Source organism: Carlito syrichta, unplaced genomic scaffold (genome assembly GCF_000164805.1).
Source record: "Carlito syrichta isolate Samal-C Ts95f unplaced genomic scaffold, Tarsius_syrichta-2.0.1 Scaffold306750, whole genome shotgun sequence".
Taxonomy (NCBI): domain Eukaryota; kingdom Metazoa; phylum Chordata; class Mammalia; order Primates; family Tarsiidae; genus Carlito; species Carlito syrichta.
The window spans coordinates 214,956-237,246 of NW_007250846.1; positions in this window are offsets into that span (position 1 = coordinate 214,956).

Genomic DNA, 22,291 nt, shown 5'->3' on the forward strand with positions numbered 1-22,291 from the left:
TGATTACTGTGGCTTTTAGTCAATTTTGAAAATAGGTATGGCAATGTCTCTAGATTTGTCATTTTTGTCTAAGACTGCTTTGGTTATTCAGGGTCTTTTGTGGTTTCCTACAACTTTTAAATTGTTTTTCTTCAACTATTTTATTCACTTGGTTTTGGCCTGAATTTTTCCTTGTCAATAGCACTATTTTTTTCCCCTTTAAATATTGTTAGTTTTGATTTTCCATGTGTCCAACATGAAATTTATCACAGTTTATCTCAAGCAAGCATTACAGATATATCTGGTTTTAGGTATATCCTATTCTTTGTTGTTAAATTTTTAAAAACTGTGCATTAGATTTACTTTATCTGAGTTTTCTTTGTGCTTTTTGTCTATAGATTACTTTTATAACAAGTTTAAAAATATGCTTAGCTAAGGATTATAGAACATTTATTTTATACCCTGAGACTTTGCCGAAGTCCTTTATCAGTGAAAGCAGGTTTTTGACAGATTCTCTTGGGTTTTCAAGGTACAGGATCATATAATCAGCAAAGAGGGATAACAACAATTCCTGATAAAAGTCACAAGTGCCCATGCCATAAGAGATAAGATAGACAAGTGGGACCTCATCAAACTGAAAAGCTTCGGCAAATCAAAATAAATCATCAAAAGGGTGGGGAAATAGCCCACAGAATGGGAAAAAATATTTGCCAACTGTATATCTGACAAAGGCCTAACATTCATGATCTACAAAGAACTTAAATGTACCAAAAGGAAAAAAAAAATAAACCCAACAAACAGCCCCATTAAAAAGTGGGCAAAAGACATGAATAGACACTTCTCAAAAGAAGATATATGGGCAGCCAACAGGCACATGACATAATCCCACCCCTTTGGGAGGCTGAGGAGAGTGGATTGCCTGAGCCCGCGGGTTCGAGACCCGCCTAGGCAACTTGGCGAGACCTCATCTCTACAATAAATCAAAAATTAGCCAGGCGTGGTAGCACACTCCTGTAGTTACAGCTACTTGGAAGGCTGAGGCAGAAGGATCGCCAGAGCCCAGCAGGTTGAGGCTGCACTCCAGTCTGGGTGACTGAGTGAGACTCCAACTCAAAAAAAAAAAAAAAAGAAAAGAAAAAGGAAAAGTGCTCAGCCTCACCAATCATCAGAGAAATGCATATCAAAACCACATTGAGATACCACCTAACTCCAGTAAGAATGGCCATCATTAATAAAACAAACAACAACAGGTGCTGGCGAGGATGCAGAGAAAAAGGTAAACTTCTAAACTGCTGGTGGGAATGTAAACTAGTGCAATCCCTTTGGAAAACAGTGTGGCAATTTCCAAAAGAACCAGACATTGATCTTCCATATGTTTATTGCAGTGCTATTCATAATAACAAAACCACGGAGTCAACCATGTTGCCCATCAAAACTGGACTGTATTAAAAAATGTGGTACATATACACATTGGAATATTACACAGACATAAAGAAGGACATAATATATGGACTTTGCAGTAACTTAAATGAATTTAGAGACTATCATACTCAGTGATCTATCACAGAAACAAAGAACAGAGTACCACATGGTCTTACTCATAAGTGGACCCTGAACATTTACCATAATACTATAAGAAAGAAATTGGCAATAGCAGGATATTGCCCTGGTGAGGTGGGAGGGAACAACATCAATAAGGGTACCTTATCTCAAACCAGGCAAAGTGGGGACTCAAGGGAGGCCCAAAGTTTACCTGTACGATGACCACTTGTATACCTAATCCTGACTCGTACCCCACATCTTTAAAATTAAAAAAAAGAGAAGAAAAAAAGTAAATAAATACATAAAAATAAGAATATCCTTAGTTTTTAATTTTTTAAAGTAATGTCAATGACTTGGCTTCTTAATGTGAAGTTGTGAGATAAAGTACTTTCCCAATGTCCATAGTTAATGAGTAATAAAGTCATAATTTAAATTCTGTAACATTTGTTCTTTGTAGTTTTTTGTTTGGGTTTTGAGTCAACATTGACTCTAAGGACAATCACACTCTGCATTTCAGTGATGTCTCTGATCTCCAATCCCCCTACTCCTTATTCTAAGTTAAATAAATAAGCAAGCTAAATGAATGAGTGGATAGCTTGAAGATATGATTGATGAAGATAGAAAATTTTAGGTAATTGGATTAGCACTAAGATAAGAAACCTTATAATATTTTTAATAAAAAACTTTTGATTGTTTTGCATTTTTTCCACTTTCTTCCCTTTAGAAACACTTATGTCAGAGACATAATGTTATTTTGTCTCTGATGAATATGCTAGCTTTTGCAAAGCTTTCTGCCACCATGAATGGAGAAAACAGGACTGTTGTTTTACTTCATCCCTTGCCTTTTCTCAGATCCTCTTCCTGTATCCATAGAAAGATGGAAATTAGCAACAAAATATCTATTTAAAACAAATGCTGTTCTAGAGATATAATAGTTACAAATGATAGAGTAGAGACATGCTTGTATCATGTATTGTGTAGAGGAAGAAAAAAGATGCATGGCCTGAAAGTCACTTTAAAAATGTCTTTGAATGAATTGGTATAAAATAAAATTCATGCTAGATTTAATCATATGAGGAAAGTGCTCTGAGCTTGACATTTTCTTTCATAAAATGACCAATTCATCCCATTCAGAATTTTAACACATTTGTCATTTTGCTCAAATGCAATTTACAGAGAAAAAGGTCCTAGTTTTCTCACATTAGAGAGAGAAGGCAGACTGGAATGAGACCTAGCTATTATAGAACTGGGGCTTTATTATTGGTGGCATGTTTCTTAACTTCTTAGATGCTCAGTTTTCTCATCTATAAAATGGGGATAATATGCATCTGTAGGAGGGGAGATGGCTTAAACAAGATAGCATATTAAAGTAGCTGGTATACATGGACAACAATAGCATTTTCCCTTTCTACAATCCTTGTCAAAAGAAGCGAAGTGAAGGCTTCACAATTAATCCAATAGCTTCCATGGGAGCAACCCAAGTCATTTAAAGACAATCAGGAAATTTTAAGTCAACAAGTTAATGGTTGTCGTGAATGTTCTGCCTCAAAGAAGAAATATGTCCTTTAGGATTATAACTCTCCAAAGATGTGGGTTTTGGTTTATTTTTGGAGGAACTTCATTTTATTCTTCTACTGTCCAGACCAATGAGATTTCAGGTTTAGCATAGCTTTCTTAACCAAGTTGCCTGATATAAACATTCGTATCAGTAAATTTGCTTGCTAATACACGTAATGCTAATAATAGACTCAGCAATGAAATTAAGCTTGCTTTATTAATTTTTCAACATTAAATTTCACTAACAGATGCATTAAAAATTAATTGTCATCTTTATTATGCCAGCTGTAATGAAAAGACATACATCATTAGTGATATGCTTACAATATAAAGTATGTAAGAACATTTATGAGGGGAAAATCAATAACCTCATTAAATGTGTTTATATTTGTCCCTACATTGTCAATTATCCTCACAGTTATTAGCATATTCACATTATGACATAAAACCAATCAATAGCATTTTTTTCCACACAGTAACTTGATCTTGTCTATATATCTATTAATTCACTTGTGTTTCATAATATTTTCTTTATATTCAAAATCTTTTGTTTCTTTGTTTTATTACAAAGATGTGCAGTACAAGTCAGAATGTACAAGTACATAAGTAATGTGTGAGCAGATAAAGTTTGGGCCTCCAATTGGTCCTCATTTCCCCTGGTTTAAGATCAGGTATCCTTTGTGTTTTTACATGACCCTGTCTTTCATGGCAGTGTTCTAAGACTGCAAATCCCTCTTTTGTGCTATTGTGATTAATGTTCAGGTCCCATTTATGATTGAGAACATGTGGTATTCAGTTCTTTGTTTCTGTGATAGATTGCTAAGCATCATTGTCTCCAATTCCATCCAATTTGCTGAGAAGTCCATGATTTTGTCCTTCTTTATGACTGATGATCCAAAATCTTAACGTTAACAAAGTTTATACTTGAGAGTGAATCAGAGAATGTTTTACATTTCTTTCTTTTTTATTTTTATTTATTTATTTATTTTTGTTTTGCATTTCAATTGAACATTTCTAAGAATTCAAAATAAGACTGAAGCTATCTTTTATATTACAATGATATATGAATAAATTGTTTGAATTTTAAATCAAACTGTAGACAAAATTAACCTAAATTCTGTCAAATGGCCATATCTGGCAAATCTTGCATTTAAATTTGGATGTAGAAATTGAATTATAGTCTATTATGTCCCCAATATTTGGAAACCTAAATGATTCATGTACCTCTTGCTGTGTGTGACTTCTAAAATACTTTCAAATGAAATAATAGCATTCAGATGGCTGCCTCACCAACAGGAGAAATTACGGATACTTGGAGCAGCAGTTCAGCTAAAAATTTCAAACCTTGTTATTTAATAGGCTTATTTTAAGTCCAGATAGTTATGTATGTATATATGTGTGTGCGCACTTTGTGTGTGTACTTCATTTGATAATTATTATCACAGTTCTGTATTAAAATGTATTGCCTTTTATAGAAAATACAACATAATATAATTATTTTTAATAGATGATAACATGATTTATATGTTGAAAAGATAAATCAGTGTAACAATAATGCAAGATAAACTATTAAAAAACCTTATCTAGTTAAAAAATAAATAAATAAATATAAATTCATACAAATACATATAAATATATCTAGCAAGCACTATAAGGAGATGTCAGCTCCTATGATTATGAGACATAAGGTAACCAATGGTTAAGAGAAGCAGGAAATTAAAAAGAAACATGAGTATAAAAAAAATTGTTAAAAAAATGATCAATGATGACTCCATGAAACCTAGTAATCAAGGAATTCCAAAGATCTAATATTTATTTTAATCATTGCAAAGTAATTTGAAGTTAGGTCAAGGCCTTCTAAACCTTGTGATTTAATTCCTTGGTTATAAATAATCCAACAGGAAGCTTGCCCACAGCAACGGCCCTTTGAAGTTGTAATGGAATGGAATTATGACCGAGTGCTCGGCCTCCTGAGCCACAATAAATGTACCATAAGAATGTCAATTCACACGATATCTTTTGTAAGAGATCATTTTAGTGGTACAGACTGAAACTTAAAAAGATGTATGTGGAAGCAGGGTTCTATAATTCTAGCAAGAAGACAAGGGCTGTGAAATCGACAGGCAAAATTTTATGACATCTTTGCATTTTCCCCAAGTATTTTACAATAGCAAATATATGAGCTCTGAATTTTGGATTCCAATAAGTTGACTATACATTTTGTTTTACTTATATTTTTCTGAGTTTTTTTTTCCTCTTCCCCCCAAATTCCAGAATAGAATGTAGGTTCACTATGGAAACAACACAAAATTATAAGTAGTTGAAATTTCTCCTGAGATATTAAAAAACGTTTAAGGTAGGTTAAACCTAGACCAAAAATTAAATCAAATTATATTTTGTGTGCTCAATTTTCTGTAGGGAACCAAGAGCCACCGGAGTGTAAAATTCTAATTAATTATGTGGAATGCTAATAGATTTTAAATTGAAAATACGTGCTGTTTAACACCTCATTCCACACAGTTTTGCAAGTGGATATTGCAATGAAACTGTCCTATAAAATCGGAAATGCATGGAAGTTATAATTGCCTCTTCTCCAATAGAACCTAATAAGAGCTCTGCTCTTCATTCATAGGGATTTGTTATATGTCTCTTTCTTTGGCCATTCAACTTGAAGGTTTGTTTGTCTTTTACATATAGCAATGGATTAAACAGTGACATAATTTTAACAATGACAACAGTTTTGTTATAGTTTTTCTATTTTTATTGCTGCTTTTAAGACTACCTTGTTTTACAGATATGGAAACTGAAACTTAGCATGTTTAAATGTTCCAGATATCCTGTCTAATATTGATCAGAGCTGACACTCAAATGCAGGGTGTCCATCCCATGCTGGGTATTTAATTAATCACAGCAAGCTCAATGGAAAGGACACAATAAATAAATTCATGTCATTTTATTTTATAATTTTTTAATTGACAAGTAAAATTATATATATATTTATAGTGTACAACATGATGTTTTAATATATGTATACATTGTGGAAAGGCTATTTGATTTAAGGGTTCTTTTCCTATATGTGTACATTGTGGAAAGAAAACTATTTAACATATGCATTATCTCACATGCTTATCATTTTTTTGTGGTGAGAACACAAAAATCTACTCTAGCAGTTTTTCAAGTATATAATATATTATTATTAACTATAGTCATCATGAGTACTTGAACTTATTCTTCCTATGTAACTGAAACTTTGTGTCCTTTGAGGAACACTCCCCAGCCCCAGCATTCCCTAGCCTGTTCGCCATTATTTTACTCTTTCTATGAGTTTAACTTTTTTACACTTCACATGTAAGTGAAATTGATGCATGTTATCTAAATACATTGTCTCAGCTAGGAACTTTTTATTTTGTATGAGGTCCTTGCCAATGTTCTCCTTAATATTGACTCTTTGACACTGTGATACTGTAAGAAAAAGCATGAAACAATTTAAGGCCAGAATAGCTTCATCCATTTGTTTGTTTGTTCCTTCAGCGAGTGTCTACTTTGTGTCAGGTGTTGTTTTGTGTACTAAAGACTCAGATGTGAAAAAACAGATAAAAACTGGAATATTATTTAGTAATAAATAGGAAGAAAATCCTACATATGAGGGGACCCCCAAAAAATCCAGAATGTTTTTTTGGAAGACAGGCCCCTTATAGTACAGGCTTCTCCTGCTATGTAAGTGTTCTAGGAATCCGTTAGCATCAGTGTACCAGTTAGCATTGTTGTGAGAGGCTGCATGTGGCTTCAGTTATTTATTTATTTATTTATGGAGATTCTTTCAACACATTTGCCCAGTTCATGATGGGTGATATATGAGCATACCTACCCATACCACACTGAGTGCTCAGCCGTTTTCAACCAAAAATGACATGGCCCCTATGCCCCACTCTCCTTATTCACGCGATCTTGCCCTAAGTGACATTTTTTGTGTTTCTGGGAATGAAAAACGTCCTCAAAGGGAAACATTTTGGAAGAGGTGAAACAAAATAATGGCAAAAGCATTAAAAGGTATCAAAACTGATGAGTTCAAAACTGTTTTGAACAGTGGAAAAAGCATCTTGAAAGTATATTTCGTCATACAGAGAGTAGTTTGAAGGTGACTAAAGTTTAAACATGTAAGAATAAGCACACAATTTTTTATAAATAAATTCTGGGTTTTTCTGGGATTCCCCTTGAGTGTTGCAACAGGATGGGTCTTAAAGACATTATGCTAAGAAGAAGATAAACCACAAAGTTACAAGACCAACATGGTAGCAGCATCTGTATACAAGAAAGTAGACGGAAGTAGAGAGGCCATCAGTCCTGAGAACAGAGAAACTTCTCAAAGAGCTAATTAGTATTCACTGGATTACTCTTTAATCTAATTTGATAACAGGAGCTTAAAGGGGTTCTTTTTATTCACAGTTCAATAACAGATCCACGGTAAAAACTGAAGAAGTTGGAGCAAATGTCTATAAACTCAAAATTGATTGGCCATGTTTATCTCCTGAGAAAGTGGTCTAAGGTCCAGTGCGGTGGCTCAATCCTGTAATCCCAGCACTTTGGGAGTCTGAGGTGAGAAGATTGCCTGAACCCAAAGGTTGGACAACTTGATGAGACCTCCTCTCTACAATACATCAAAAAATTAGCTGGGCACAATAACACTCCTGTAGTTCCGGCTACTTGGAAGGATCGCATAAGCCCAGTGTGCATGCCACTGCACTCCAGCCTGGGCGACAGAATGAGACTCTGACTCAAAAAGAAAGAAAGAAAGAAAGAAAGAAAATAAAAAGAAAAAGGAAAGAAAGTGGTCTACACTGAAGAAAACCTGTGGAAGATAAAGTAACATTTAACCAGGAAAAGGATAATAGAGGTGAAGGGAATAAGTGGTCAAGGTAAAGGGGACAATGCTAATACATCTCAGGAAGCATGCTGTCATATGTGAATACACATGAAAACAAACACAAAAAACAAATTAAAAAGGGAGAGATCTATGGCATTAGAAAAGAGAGTCCAGGAAACCAATTTCACATAAAAATGAGCTTGATTAAAAACAACAGCAAAACCCAAGTCAAATATGATGCAAATTTATGATAAGAAATAACAGAATAAGGAGCATAATATCAGCTCTATAGACAATTAAATCATTCCAAAAGCACAACACAAAACATATCAAAATGGTAATAGTCTATTTAAAATGAGCTACATAGTAGGAGGAAAAAGGTACAGAACATGAAAGAACAGCATAAATCAGAGTAAGAAAAACTCAGAAATGAGCTGATACTAATCAGAAAAAATATAAATAAAAAGAAAAAAGTATTTCAAATATAATGAATAAACTAGAAGAAACACACAAAAAACTGTTTTGAGAAATTATATTACTGGTTGTAGTCATAATATTGTTATTCCCAAATGGTCTGATGGGTAATGTGAGATAAAGTAAATGAAAAATTTTGAGGTTATTTTCTTACTCCTTAGGCCATTGAGAACCAGGTTTCTCAGTATGAGAGAAAGGAAACACAAATACAATGTAGAAGAGGTTAAGTTCAAACAAACAAACAAACAAACAAACTCTGGGTTCTGAATTTGAACTGAAGTCAGTAGGAATGCATGAGACATCTTACTGTAACTGTGCATGCGCATGTGTGTGCGTGCATGTGTGTGTGTTTGTGTGTGTGTGTGTGTGTGTGTGTGTGTGTGTGTGTGTGTGTGTATGTTAGGGTCTTAACTCTGTTCAAAAAGTGGCCTGAGAGCTAACTCTGTCATAATGAGCATACTTAGCAGCCTATAATGGTTTTGAAATACCATCTCTGCTAAAAGAAACCAGAGCAAATATTGTGCAAAATATTTCTGAAAATTCTCGATATACCAGATAGCAAAATTATCAAAGACCACGAGTTTTATTTCAAAATAATGCAGAAATCAACTTGATGAAGTTTCTACTGCCTAACAATGGGACAATTGTGCAAAACAAAAGATAATTGCAAACAATCATTTTAAACAACTATTTAAAAAATTATAAAATTGTTTTCAGTACATGAGTTTATAATGCTATATAAAAGTAATTGTTTATCTTCACAGATTGGTGGAGACCCAGATTTGATAAATGAAAGCAAGGCATATATTTTTCTTTTTTTATATGAATGACACAATTGGATAACTATCTACTAGATGAGGAAAAACATCTTATTAAAGTATTTCAAGTAATTGAAAGAAAAATGAATTATCACCATTTTGCAATGAAATAATGGAGCTCGGCATTTGGCGTCAATAGCTACTAACAATACAAAAAAGATAGATAGCCAGATTTCATGTGCCTACTGATAAAAGAATCCAGCAAAGTCTAGAGTTTTGCCAAGGGAACTGAATATATGTTGATCAAGGTCCTGGGTCTTTCAGTTTTCAAGAAATACAAAGGACTGAAAAACACGCTAATCTGTATAATGAGTATGCAATCTAGAAACACTATGACAAATTCTGTCAGTCAAATACCTTGGGTTTTTCAACACATAAACTGTAAGATAAAAGGATGACGGAGGAGGCTTCACAGGATAAGAAACTAAAAGGACTATAAAATTTTTTAAATGGGCCAGACTAAACCATCATAACTATAGATATCAGGGTGAAAAAAACAATAAAAAAATAAGTGATTACTATAAAAGTCAGAACAGCTAACTTTACATATAACAGGAGAAAGGAAATTATGATTAGAACAGGGCACGTAGAGTGATTTCTGCAAGAGCTGTCAAAGTTCTATTACTTAATATGAGTGGTGATTTCAAAAGTGTTTACCTTATAATAACAAATTAGCACATATATGTTTTGTGTGGCCTTCAGTAGCTGTGTTTGATTTTATAATAAAACAAATTTCTTACAAAAATTGAAATAAAAATATACCCTGATGTCACCAGTATGAAATCTATACATGTAACAAAATAATATTTGTGCAACATAAATTTATACAAACAAAAACAAAAACAAAATGCAAATGTAAAAACACTCAACCTTGCAGGTTTGTTATAAAATGACACTGAATTAAAAAACATTTGGTATATGAGAGGCTCTCAGTGAATGATGAGTATAATTGTTTCCCTGCTAATGTTAATAAAGGTGTGGGAAGGGCATGAACATGCCTTTGAATAATGGCATTAATGCAGCTACTGTTATAGGGGCTTGTTCTTTCACTATTAGACTCAACAATCAGTAGTTTTGATCACTTAAAATGTTATCACCAAAAACTCCATTTAGATATTGTTCTAGTAATGGAATGACCCTCTCCTGTATCATCTTAACCAAAACCTTGCTAAGAATGAATGGAGGTGCTCTTAATGTGTCAGGACCACAGTCATGAATGAGGGTGTTCAAGATAAACTGAGATGAATGGTATATCACTTGGTAGGAATTCTACCAAATATCCTTTAAAAATGCATTGTCTGAAAGTCAACAATTGAGTCAATATAATGAGTAGATAGACTGCAGGCGCAATGCCAATTTTTCCTATTTCTGCATTCGCTAACATGTTTGAACTTGTTATATGAGGCAGTTATTCATGAAGGGAGAGCTGTATCTGCTTTTTTGGGAGAGTGCCTTTCCAAATCGTAGGATCCCTGGCAATGAGTGCTCCTTGGCTTGGACACAGTGTGCATGGCTAACCCTATGAGAATTAAGGTGTTCCCAGGTGCCAGTTGGCTATCAAAGATTACGTGGCCCCCTGCCAACTCACTGCTCCCATGGCAATCATGGAAAACTTTTCCCTTATCCAACCATTGTGTCTAGCCAGCTGGCAGGGGTATGGATCACTGGGCTGTGAGTGTGTTGCTGGCGACATATGCCATGCCTCAGGAGTCTTCGATGAATACTTGATATGGTGGGCACACAGTTTTCTCAAACAAAATATGTAATTTGATACCAATGTGAACATAGCTCATATATTTATATAAAATATTCAACTAATTTATTTTTGTGAAAATAACTATTTTACATTTTTCAAACTGAATTTTATTTACTAAAATTTTCTTGATCTTTTTAAGCAAATAATATTAATTACAACGCCAAGCCATCCTGAATAACAACACAGCAGTGAAAAGTGCTACTTAAACGTACAATGAGGTTTTGAGTGCTTTCTTTGACATACTGTGTCTTAGTAAAGCTTTTACTCAAAATTAATTTTGATCCTATATTATGATAGATTTTAAGCAAAATATTTGTCACTCAATAAACATTTATTCTTCAAATAATTTAAGTCCACATCAGTAACTATACAACTTTTATTTTGACTTATTTGAGAGCCTAAAAATGTCAATACAGTTTGATACAGAAATCCAACTTTGAAGAATATGATCCTGGGAAATAATTAAAACAGTGGTCAAATATATATGACAGTTTTGTTTATAACAATGCTTAACAATAATTTAAATATATAATAATTGAGAAAATGATGAAACATTTTGGCACACTCATATTTGAAATATTATTCAACTTTTAAACCATATTTAAGAATATTTAATACATTAAATATATTCATGAATTTTCAACATTTTATTTTCATCTAGAAATATTTAATACCATATATATGTAGAACAATATTGGAAGAAATACTCTAAGATATTAATAGCTATCTCTGAGTTTGGAGTTGATGGATGAGGAGAATTTCTATAAATTTTCTTTGTTCTATAAGAGTTTTCTGTGGTGATCATTCATTATTATCATTATAAAATTCAATTATATTAAATAAGATATGTATGGATTATACATGAATATATGCAATACATGTGTAGTTTATCCTTCAACAATGTGAAGATTAGGGATGCTGATCCCCTGTGCAATGGAAAATCCATGTATAACTTTTGACTCCCCCAAAACTTAACATTAATAAACTATTGTTGACCAGAACACTTACCAATGATATAGTCTACTTATAACATATTTTTATGTGCTTTATTTTAGTGCCTGTATCATAGAGGGTCCATGCTGTAAAGAATGCTGACTAACTGGAACCCTTCTGCCAGATTGTCCAAGGTCAATTTGTTTTCTGGCTCTGCTTCTTCTGTATCTTTTTCCTCATCATCTGGCATCTGGTTCAGAAACATTCATCTCCATCAAGTCATCTTCTGTTAATTCCTTTGGTGTGGTGTCTATTAGTTCTTGAACTGCTTCAAGATCCATATCTTGAAGCCCTTTAAACCCTACCTTTTTTGTGTGTCATATCTATGTTCTCTTTCATAATTTCCTTGATTGGTTCTGTTGTAAATCCTATGAAGTCATACGCAATATCTGGACACAATTTTCTCCGACAGAAATTTATTGTTTCAGGTTTCTTTGGTTTTTTCTATAACGATGATAACATCTTCATCTTCACTGGTATAATCCTTCCAGATATTCATGATGTTCTGTCTAAGTTCTCATCCATAGCACTGACAACCCTTTCCACTGATACTGTATATAATATGATTTAAAGTTCCTTGTGATGTGCTTATCTAGAGATTGATTTAGTGATGTTGTGTTTGAGAGCAAGTAGACCACTTTGGCACCTTCAGTGTTGAACTCATACCATTCTGGATTGTCCTTTCCTGGCATGGTACTTCCTGACTTCAGGGACAAAGCATTGATGTAAGCAATCTAGAAAAAGGCTTCTTACTGTACAGCCTATCTTGTTGGTACAACCAAAACCCTGACAACCAGTATTTGTCTTTTCCCTTCAAGCCTCAGGGATTAGCAGCTTTATAGATAAGGGCAGTCTTAATTGTAAACCTGACTCCATTTGTGCAAAACAATAAAAGTAGCTTATTCCTACCTGCCTTATATCTTGCTACTGAATTCTCTTCCTTCCTAGTATATGTTCTTTGTGGTATTTGTTAAACAGAATAGGGCGTTTTAATCTGCATTAAAAACCTGTTCAGGCAGATATCTTTTCTCCTAAACAATTTTCTTGATGTTATTTGAGAACTCTTATGCTGCCTCTTGGTTGGCAGAGTTGCTTCTCCTGTTATCTTGACATATCTTAAGACAAACTACTTTCTAAAAGGTTTTCAGATAATGAATTTAAAATATTCATGTAACCTTGGTTTTGGTTACATGATGCCTTTTTTCATATAGCAATATCCAATTATATAAATATATGTATGTATGAAACAATATTGGAAAAAGTACTATATTAATACTTATCTCTAGGTTTTTAATTGAATGATAATTTCTATAAATTTTCTTTGTTTTATGAGTTCTCTGAGGTGATCATTCCTTAAGGTTATCATCATCAAACTTAATATATTAAGTAAGATCTATATAAAGTGTATGTGAATATATGCTATATATATATATATACAGTTGACCCTTGAACAATGAGAGGATGAGGGATGTCTTTCTAAAGTTATCAAACAATCCGTTGCTGACATTAAATTATCCAGCTTTAGATCTTTCACGTTCTTTTTGCTTAAAGTTGTCATATAATGAGTTTATTTCTCAAATCATACTACAGCTATAGGTATGCCTTTTTTATGGTAATCCTTCTTGTGCATAATTTTCAATAAGAGACAAAAAAAGTATTTTGTGAAAAGTGCAAGATTTTTCCTTCTGCTAGTGTAGGTGTAGCAATAACTTCATTAATTTTCTTTTCTTTTTTTACAGTTGTTCTTACACTAGATTCATTCATTGTGAAATGGCAGACAATTGTAACTGCAGACCTCAGTCTACAGAACATATCAAGCAATTCAACTTTTTCTTGTAATGTCATGACTTTTCTATGCTTTGTGGGAATACTAGTGGCATTTCGTATGTGTCTTGTGGGGTTATTCACAGTTTACAGTATTGAATTAAACATGATGAAAAGTATATGAGAACCACAAGAGATCGCTTTTTGCTGTGATATACACTTTACTGGAGAGATGAACTGCTCACATGAAGATGATTAGCATCACATGATGTTTTATGGGAATATTTACAACACTTGATTCACCAAGGTAGCAACAAGAAGTAGCTATAAAATTATTACAGCAGTACAGTATGTATTATAAATCTTTGATGCAGTTATGATTTAATACCTCATCATTACATTTGTTTACATTTCTTACTTGCCAGTGGTACAATGTATGGTCTGTCAGTGTTGGTGGTAGTACATTTTGATAAGTTTTATCTTCTTATAAAAGTACCACATATTCTCACTCATAAGTTGACCCTGAACATTTATCATAATACTACAAGAAAAGGATTGGCAGTAGTGGGACACTGCCAGGAAAGGGAGGGGACACATGACATCAATAAGTGTACCTGATACTAAACAAGGTGAAGTGAGGTCCAATGGGCAGCCAAAACTTCAGCTGTACGTAGACTACTTATATACCTAATTCTGACTTGCAAACACATATTTGAAATAAAATATAAAAAAGAAAAAATAGATTTATGTGTATTTATTGCAGTAAACGATAAAATAGATTGGTATCTACATATATGTTATGCATTCATGACATATTTGACTTTGTCTTAATTTTTTAAAATTCAAGGGCCATGTTATTTAAGGTGGGAATACATACATGAATACATACATGTATATACATCTATTGTATATACATCTACACACTTATATTTATATATGGCAGCATTTATGCTCACTAACCCCAAAGCAACTCAGGCATGTTCATCTCATTTTATTTTATTTTTAATGTTTTCTTCCTCTATTTTTTCCTGCATATGTATATTAAAAATTATGCTGCATTATTGAATATTTGGTGGTATATAATTTCTTCTTGGAATAAATAATGTCAAAATGAACTTTTCACATATATTCTTGACTAAATTTTCAGTAATTTCCAGAGGTATATTACTAATCAGAGGGTATAAAAATGTTTAATATATTTGCCCTACATTGCAAAATTTATTTTTAGAATAGTTATATTATTTTTTTCCCTCTTTTGATTTTTATTTAAAATTGTGGGGTACAATTCAGGGCTAGGAATACAAATATTCACCGTGCAGGTACCCTTATTGATGAGGTGTGCTCCCCCTTCCCCTGGCAGATATCAACTACTGTCAATCCCACATCCCCACCCCCCAATTCCCTCCCTGCAGTTTCCCACCACTTTCAATCCTCTTCTTATAGTAATACCGTAGTTGTTCAAGGTCCACTTATGAGTGAGAACATATGTTACTCTGCTCTTTGTTTCTGTGAGAGATCACTTTGTATTATAGACTCTAATTCCATTCAGGTTGCTGCGCAGTTCATGATTTTGTTCTTCTTTATAGCTGTGTAGTATTCCATTGTGTATATGTGCTACATTTTTTTTTATCCAGTCCTCTTTTGATGGGTAGCACGGTTGGTTCCATGTTCTTGCTATTGTGAATAATGCTGCAATAAACATACCTGTACTCTTTCATAGAGTGACCTGAGTTCTTCTGGGTATATTCCCAGTAGGGGGATTGCGGGATCATATGGAAGGTTGATTCTTAGAACTTTTAGGAATCGCCATACTGATTTCCACAGAGGCTCTACTAGTTTACACTCCCATCAACAGTGTAGAAGTGTTCCCTTTTCACCACATCTTCTCCAGCATCTCTTATTTTTTGAGTTATTGATGATGGCCATTCTAACTGGAGGTAGGTGGTATCTCAGTATAGTTTTAATTTGCATCTCCTTGATGACTAGTAGGCTGAACATTTTTTTCATGTATCTGTTGGCTGCCAAATGCCTTCTTTTGAGAAATGTCTATTCATATCTTTAGCCCACTTTGTAATGGGGCTCTTTGTTTTTTTCTTTTCAGCATTTTTGAGTTCCTTGTAGATCCTTGATGTTAGGCCTTTGTCAGACATGGAGTTGGCGCATATTTTTTTCCCAGTCTGTGTGCTGTCTTCCTGATCTCTTGATAGTTTCTTTGGCTTTGCAGAAGCTGGTCAGTTTAATGAGGACCCACTTGTTTATCTTATCTTTATTGCCTGGGCACTTTGTGTTTTGATCAGGAGTTGGTTTCCAGTTCCAACTTCCATAAGATTGTCTCCTGCATTTTCTAGGGTTCTTACAGTTTTAGGTTTTACATTTAAGTCTGTGATCCATTTAGAGTTAATTTTTCTGTTGGAGATAGGTAGGGGTCTTGTTTCAATCTTCTGCATGTGGTCAGCCAATTTTCCCAGCACCATTTACTGAATAGGTTCTCCTCTCCCCAGTAGTGGATGATGGAGGCTTTGTCAAAGATGAGTTGGTTGAGAAATTGAGGTTTTGCTTCTGGAATCTCAATTCTATTTCCTTGGTCTATATATCTGTTCTTGTATCAATACCAGGTTGTTTGATTATTGTAGCTTTATAATAAAGTTTAAAGTCTGGGAGTGTGATGCCTCCTGCTTTGTGTTTTTTGCTGAGGATTGTTTTGGCTATTTGTGGTTATTAATGTTTCCATATGAATTCCTGTATTGTTTTTTCTAGGTCTGAGAAGAATGTTGCTGCTAATTTGATGGGTATTGCATTAAATCTGTAGATTGCATTAGGTAAAATGGAAATCTTAACAATGTTGATTCTTCCAATCCATGAGCATGGAATATTTTTCCATTTTTTTGTGTTATCTTTGATTTCTTTGAGCAGTGTTTTATAGTTTTCATTGTAAAAGTCTTTTACATCTCTGGTTAGGAAGATGCCAAGGTATATCATTTCTTTGGGATTTTTTTGTGGCTATTGTGAATGCAGTTGTGCTTTTTATTGAGTTTCTGCCTGCTTATTATTGGTGTATAGAAATGTGATTGCCTTTTGTACATTTATTTATACCCTGAGACTTTGCCAAAGTTCTTCGTTTGTGGAAGGAGGTTTTTGGCAGATTTGCTTGGGTTTCCAAGGTATACAATGATGTCATCTGCAAAGAGAAATCTTGATTTCCTCTTTTCCTATTTGGATACACCTGATCGCCTTCTCTTCTCTGATTGCTCTAACAAGTACTTCCAAAACTATGTTGAACAGGAGGAGTGAGGGTGGGCATCCTTGTCTTTCTCCAGTTTTCAGGGAAAATGGTTCCAATTTTTGTTTGTTTGCTGCCTGTAGGTTTCTTATAAATGGCTTTTACTATTTTGAGGTATGTTCCACCTATGTATAGATGTTTGAGGGTTTTTATCAAGAAGAGGTGCTGACTTTTTTCAAAAGCTTTTTCTGCATCTAATAATATAATCATGTAGTTTTTGTTTTTATGTCTGTTGATGTATTTAATTATGTTTATGGTCTTATGAATGTTGAATCAGGCTTTCATTCCAGGGATGAAGTCTACTTGGTCCTGATGGATTAGTTTTGAGATGTGCTGTTGAATCTGGTTTGCTAGGATCTTGTTGAGAATTTTAGCATCTATATTCATCAAAGATATTGGCCTGTAGTTCTCTTTCTTTGTTCAGTCTTTACCTGGCTTGGGTATCAATGTGATGCTAGCTTCATAATATGATTTGGGGAGGGTTCCATCTTTCTCAATTGCCTGGAATACTTTCAACAGTCTTGGTATCAGTTCCTCCTTTAATGTTTTGTAGAATTCTGCTAGAAAGTCATCTGGTCCAGGACTTTTTTTGGTAGGTAGTTTTCTTATGACATAATCAATTTCCTTGATTGTTATTGGTCTTCAGGGTCTGAGTTTCTTCTTGTTTCAAACTAGGGAGTTTGTGTGATGTAAAAAGTCCTCCATTTCCTTTAGGTTTTCAAATTTGTTTCCACACATTTGTACATAGTAGTCTCTGATAATCTTTTGTATTTCTTTAGGGTCAGTTGTGACTTCATTTTTTGTGTTTCTGATTGAGTTTATTTGTACTTTTTCTCTCTTTTTCTTGGTCAGTCTGGCTAGGGGACCATCGGTCTTGTTTATCTTTTCAAAGAACCAGCTTTATGTTTCATTGATTTTTTGTATTATCTTTTTGCCTTCTATGTCCTGGATTTGGGCTTTGATTTTGGTGATCTGGATTCTTCTACTGAAGTTAGGGTTTTGGTGGTCTTGTATTTCCAGCTTCCTTAGGTGACTTGTTAGGCTGTTAACTTGTGATATTTTCATTTTCTTCATGTGTTTTTGTAAAGGTATGAATTCCCCTCATGGCATCCCAGGTTTTGGTAAGATATTTCCTCATTTTCATTTGTTTCCAGGTAGCTTTTAATCTCCATTTTGATTTCATGGTTGACTCAGGAGTTGCTTAGCGTCATACTATTCAGTGTTCATGTCTTTGTGGGCTTTGGGGGAACTTTGTTAGTGTTGATATTTATTTTTATTCCACTGTGTTCTGAAAAGGTGCATGGCAAGATTTCAATCTTATGAAATCTTTTTATATTTGATTTATGGCCAATGATGTGATTAATCTTGGAGTACGTTCCATGTGGTAATGAGTAGAATGTATATTCTCTGGTCGTTGGGTGGAGTGTTCTGTAGGTATCAATTAAGCCCATTTGTTCAAAAGTCTCATTTAGTTTCTCGGTCTCCTTGTTTATTTGTTGTCTTGATGATCTGTCTAAGATTGTGAGTGGGGTATTAAATCCCAAGCTATGATAGTGTTAGAGTCATTCTCTTTTTTACTTTTGCCTAGAAGCTGCTTTATGAACGTTGGTGCTCCTATGTTGGGTGCATATATGTTTAGGATGGATATTTATTGTTGATGGATTGAACCTTTTATCATTATATAATGACCTTCTTCATCAATTATTGATAACTTAAAGGGGATTTTGTCAAGATTAAGATTGCATCTCCAGCTTTCTTTTGTGTTCCATTTGCCTGAAATTTTGCTTCCCATCCTCTTAGTTTAAGTCTGTGAGTGTCCTTTCTGGTGAGATGAGTCCCTTGAGACAATGTATTGTTGCCTCATGATATTTTATCTATTTTGCCATTCTATGTCTGTTCAGTGGTTCATTTAGTCCATTCACATTCCGGCTAATTATTGAAATGTGAGAGTTTATCTCTGTCTTGAGGTTCTTTTAGAGTTGTTGTTGTACTTGTTTTTTGTTGCCTTTCTTTTGGTTTTTTGGGTTTGTTCATGTGTGTTTTCAATCTTTTTCCTGAACTCTTGTGAAGAACATTGTCACTCTTTTTCCCTTTTCTTCTGTGTTTAATACTTTCTTAAGAGTTTCTTGTAGGGGTGGTCTGGAGGCAGCGTAAATTCTTAGGGATTAGATGTCTGGGAAAGATTTTAATTCTCCCTCACTGATGAACCTCAGCTTGGCTGCATAGGTTATTCTTGGTTGAAATTGAATATTGGACTCCCAGCTCCCCTAGCCTGAAGTGTTTCTGTAGATAAATCTCTTGCTATTCTAACTGGTCTTCCCTGGTAGGTAGTCTGATCTTTTTCTCTTATTGCTTTTAGGATTTTTTTCTTTTATACCTACTTTGTTCAGGCAAATTATTATGTGCCTAGTAGTTGGTCTTCTCATTTGTTATCTTGCAGGGTTCTTTGAATCTCTTGTGTTTGAATTTTCGTATCACTGATGAGGTAAGGGAAGTTTTCTTGAATACTTTCATGGAATGTTTGTTCCAGGGTGGTCTCTGTGTCTCTTTCTGCCTCAGGAAATCCAATTACTCTTAGGTTCATTCTCTTGAAGTAATTGCTCATCGCTTGAAGGTTTTGTTCTGTCTTTTAAAGCTTCTTTTCTATGTTTTTGACAGTTTGGTTTAGTTCTGTATTTTGGTCATCAAGTTCTGAGATTCTTTCTTCTGCTTGGCTAATTCTGCTTTCCATGCTTAATAGTTTTTTTAATTTCAATCACAGTATTCTTTACTGCTGTTATTTCACTTATCAACTCCTTCCTATTTTCCTCTTGTCTTCCTCAATTCCTTTTATTTTCTCTATTAATGTCTTGATGTCTAGGTTTGTGGTATGTTACAGTCATTCTGAGATCTCTTCATTGTTTGGGTTCTGAAGTCTGTTTTCTCATTATCTGATGTCCTAGAGGTCTGTGTGAGATCTATATTCTTCTTTTGGTTTTTTCTTCATTTGTGTAGCTTTTCCTCCCCAATTTTTCCTTTTTCCCCTGTCTTCTTTAAATCTGTTGTTCAGAGGTAGTGGGGTTTTTTTTTTCTTACTTCTGTTTGCTCAATTTCCTATTCTTCCTTGTTTGAATCCTCCGGCTTTGTTCAATTCTGAAGCTGGACTGTATGCTGGGGCTATACCTTTTGCAGTTTTGAGATTTAATTGAGGAGGGAGTTGTGATTCAAAAAAATCTATCTGCAGATCCCAGTATGCACCAACAGGTGTATGGATACCCTGGAAAACGCTTCTCACTGCCTCTCAATCTGTCCATGCAGTGAGGGTGTAAGTTTGCTCCCTGAAAGTAAAATGAGGTAAGAAAAAGCGGAGGGGGGGGGGGTGTGAAGCAGAAGGTGGAGAGAGAGAAGAGTAAAAGGGAAAACAGACAAAGGTACCAAATAACAAATGAAAGTTGACATAAAGACAGATAAGAGTAAGAGAAAAAACAAAAACAAAAACAAATAAACAAAAACCTAACAATGACAATAAAAAAAGCTAGAACATACAATCATACAGACACACAAGTTGATCAACCTCCTTATGATGTACTATTCCCCTACACAAACATGAGGTCTTAGATCCTAAGTTGGAGGCTGGACAGAGCTGGGCAGAGCTGGGTGGGGCAATGTATGTGTCTGCTGGTCACAGGGCTCCAGATGATCTCTGGTTCTATTGCAGCTGGGTCCATCTGGGGGAGGCAGAGTGCCAGACAGTTGAGTGCTGCATATCAGGGTGTCATAGTGCAGATTGGGTCCCTTTTTCTTTCTTTGTTCTTAGGTCCCAAGCTGGGCAGAGCTGGGTGGGACAATGAAGTTCTCTGCCTAGTCTTGGAGCCCTAGCTGTTCTCTGGTCCCGTTGTGGCCAGGGGCTAGCAGGGGGAGGCAGAGTGTGAGACTGCTGGGTGTTGCTGGTCAGCGTAGCACAGGGTGGCTGAAGATGGGGCGGGTCACTGCAGCCTGGGAGGGAGCCCGGAGCTCCGCGGGATGGGAGCTGAGGACTTCCGTGGGCGGAAGGAAGCTGGGAGCAGGGTGGGGTGCTGCAGTTGGGGAGGGAGCTCGGAGCTCCGCGGGGTGGGATCATCGTCTTTTAAATCTTGGCATTTGGTGGAAGAGGTTGTCATGTTGAGGAAGGCCCATGTTCCTTAATAATATCAATCTTATGACCATGGTAATTTCACTAATTTATTTAATATTATAGGTTTGAGAAAATGTATATGTTGATGGTAAAGAAAATTCTGTACATCTCTTTCTGTTACTTACATACATGTCTTAGTTAACTGGCTAAGAAATGGAATAAGGTATTTCTATGTCTCTGGAAAACTATATATCTAGATCATTAATATTGTCTGTTAATGGTTCATCCTTTCCATGTATGCCATTTTACTGAGTTCTGTGTATAATCTTCTGAATTAGTGTAGCCACACTTAAATCTCATTTATAGAAAATACCAAATTTAAACTTGATCTTTAGCTATGAACTTGAGATCACTGAAGATCAAGATAATAATATAAAATATCCTTTCTATATTATAAATTTGTGCACATTTACATAAATATATTCAGTAATATAGTACAAGTTGAAGAAATATACATGTTGAATAGTATTTATCCAAGCTTGTGTTGTCCATGTCTTTAATAGGTTCAAATTGAACACTTTAGGTTATTTGTTTCATTTAATTTAGAGGACATACAAAGTTAGCTTCTTAAGATATTAAATCAAAATTGCACTTTGATTTCTGTTTATTATTTTGTGTACCTATAAAGCAAATGTACAAAAAAACTCTTTCAGACAGGGACCTAAGAGTAATATTTTGAGAATGGTTTTGAAGAGAGAGGAAGATGCCAACAGCAATTTGAGAAGTCTGGATAATTATTTTATTCATTTAACTTTTTTCTATGCCTCAGTCTTTTTCCTTTACCCATCATGTCTTTTACATACTGGCCCACTGAAGTCATACTGTTGCATCAAGGCTCATTTAAAACATCATCTTCTTCATCACGTCTTTTCTAATTCTTACCAGCACAAAGCAATTTCTTATGCTGAAGCAGTCTCTTTAAAGCACTCTTGACACACCACTATGTACTGCATTGTGTGTGTGTGTGTGTGTGTGTGTGTGTGTGTGTGTCTGTGGACACAAGCAAGTTTTCACATAAACTTATTTTCTTTTGGAGAGAAAGTATTAGCTTTGGGCTCAAATAGATCTGGATTCATATGTACATAACCTTAGGCCCAGGGTATCAGTCTGT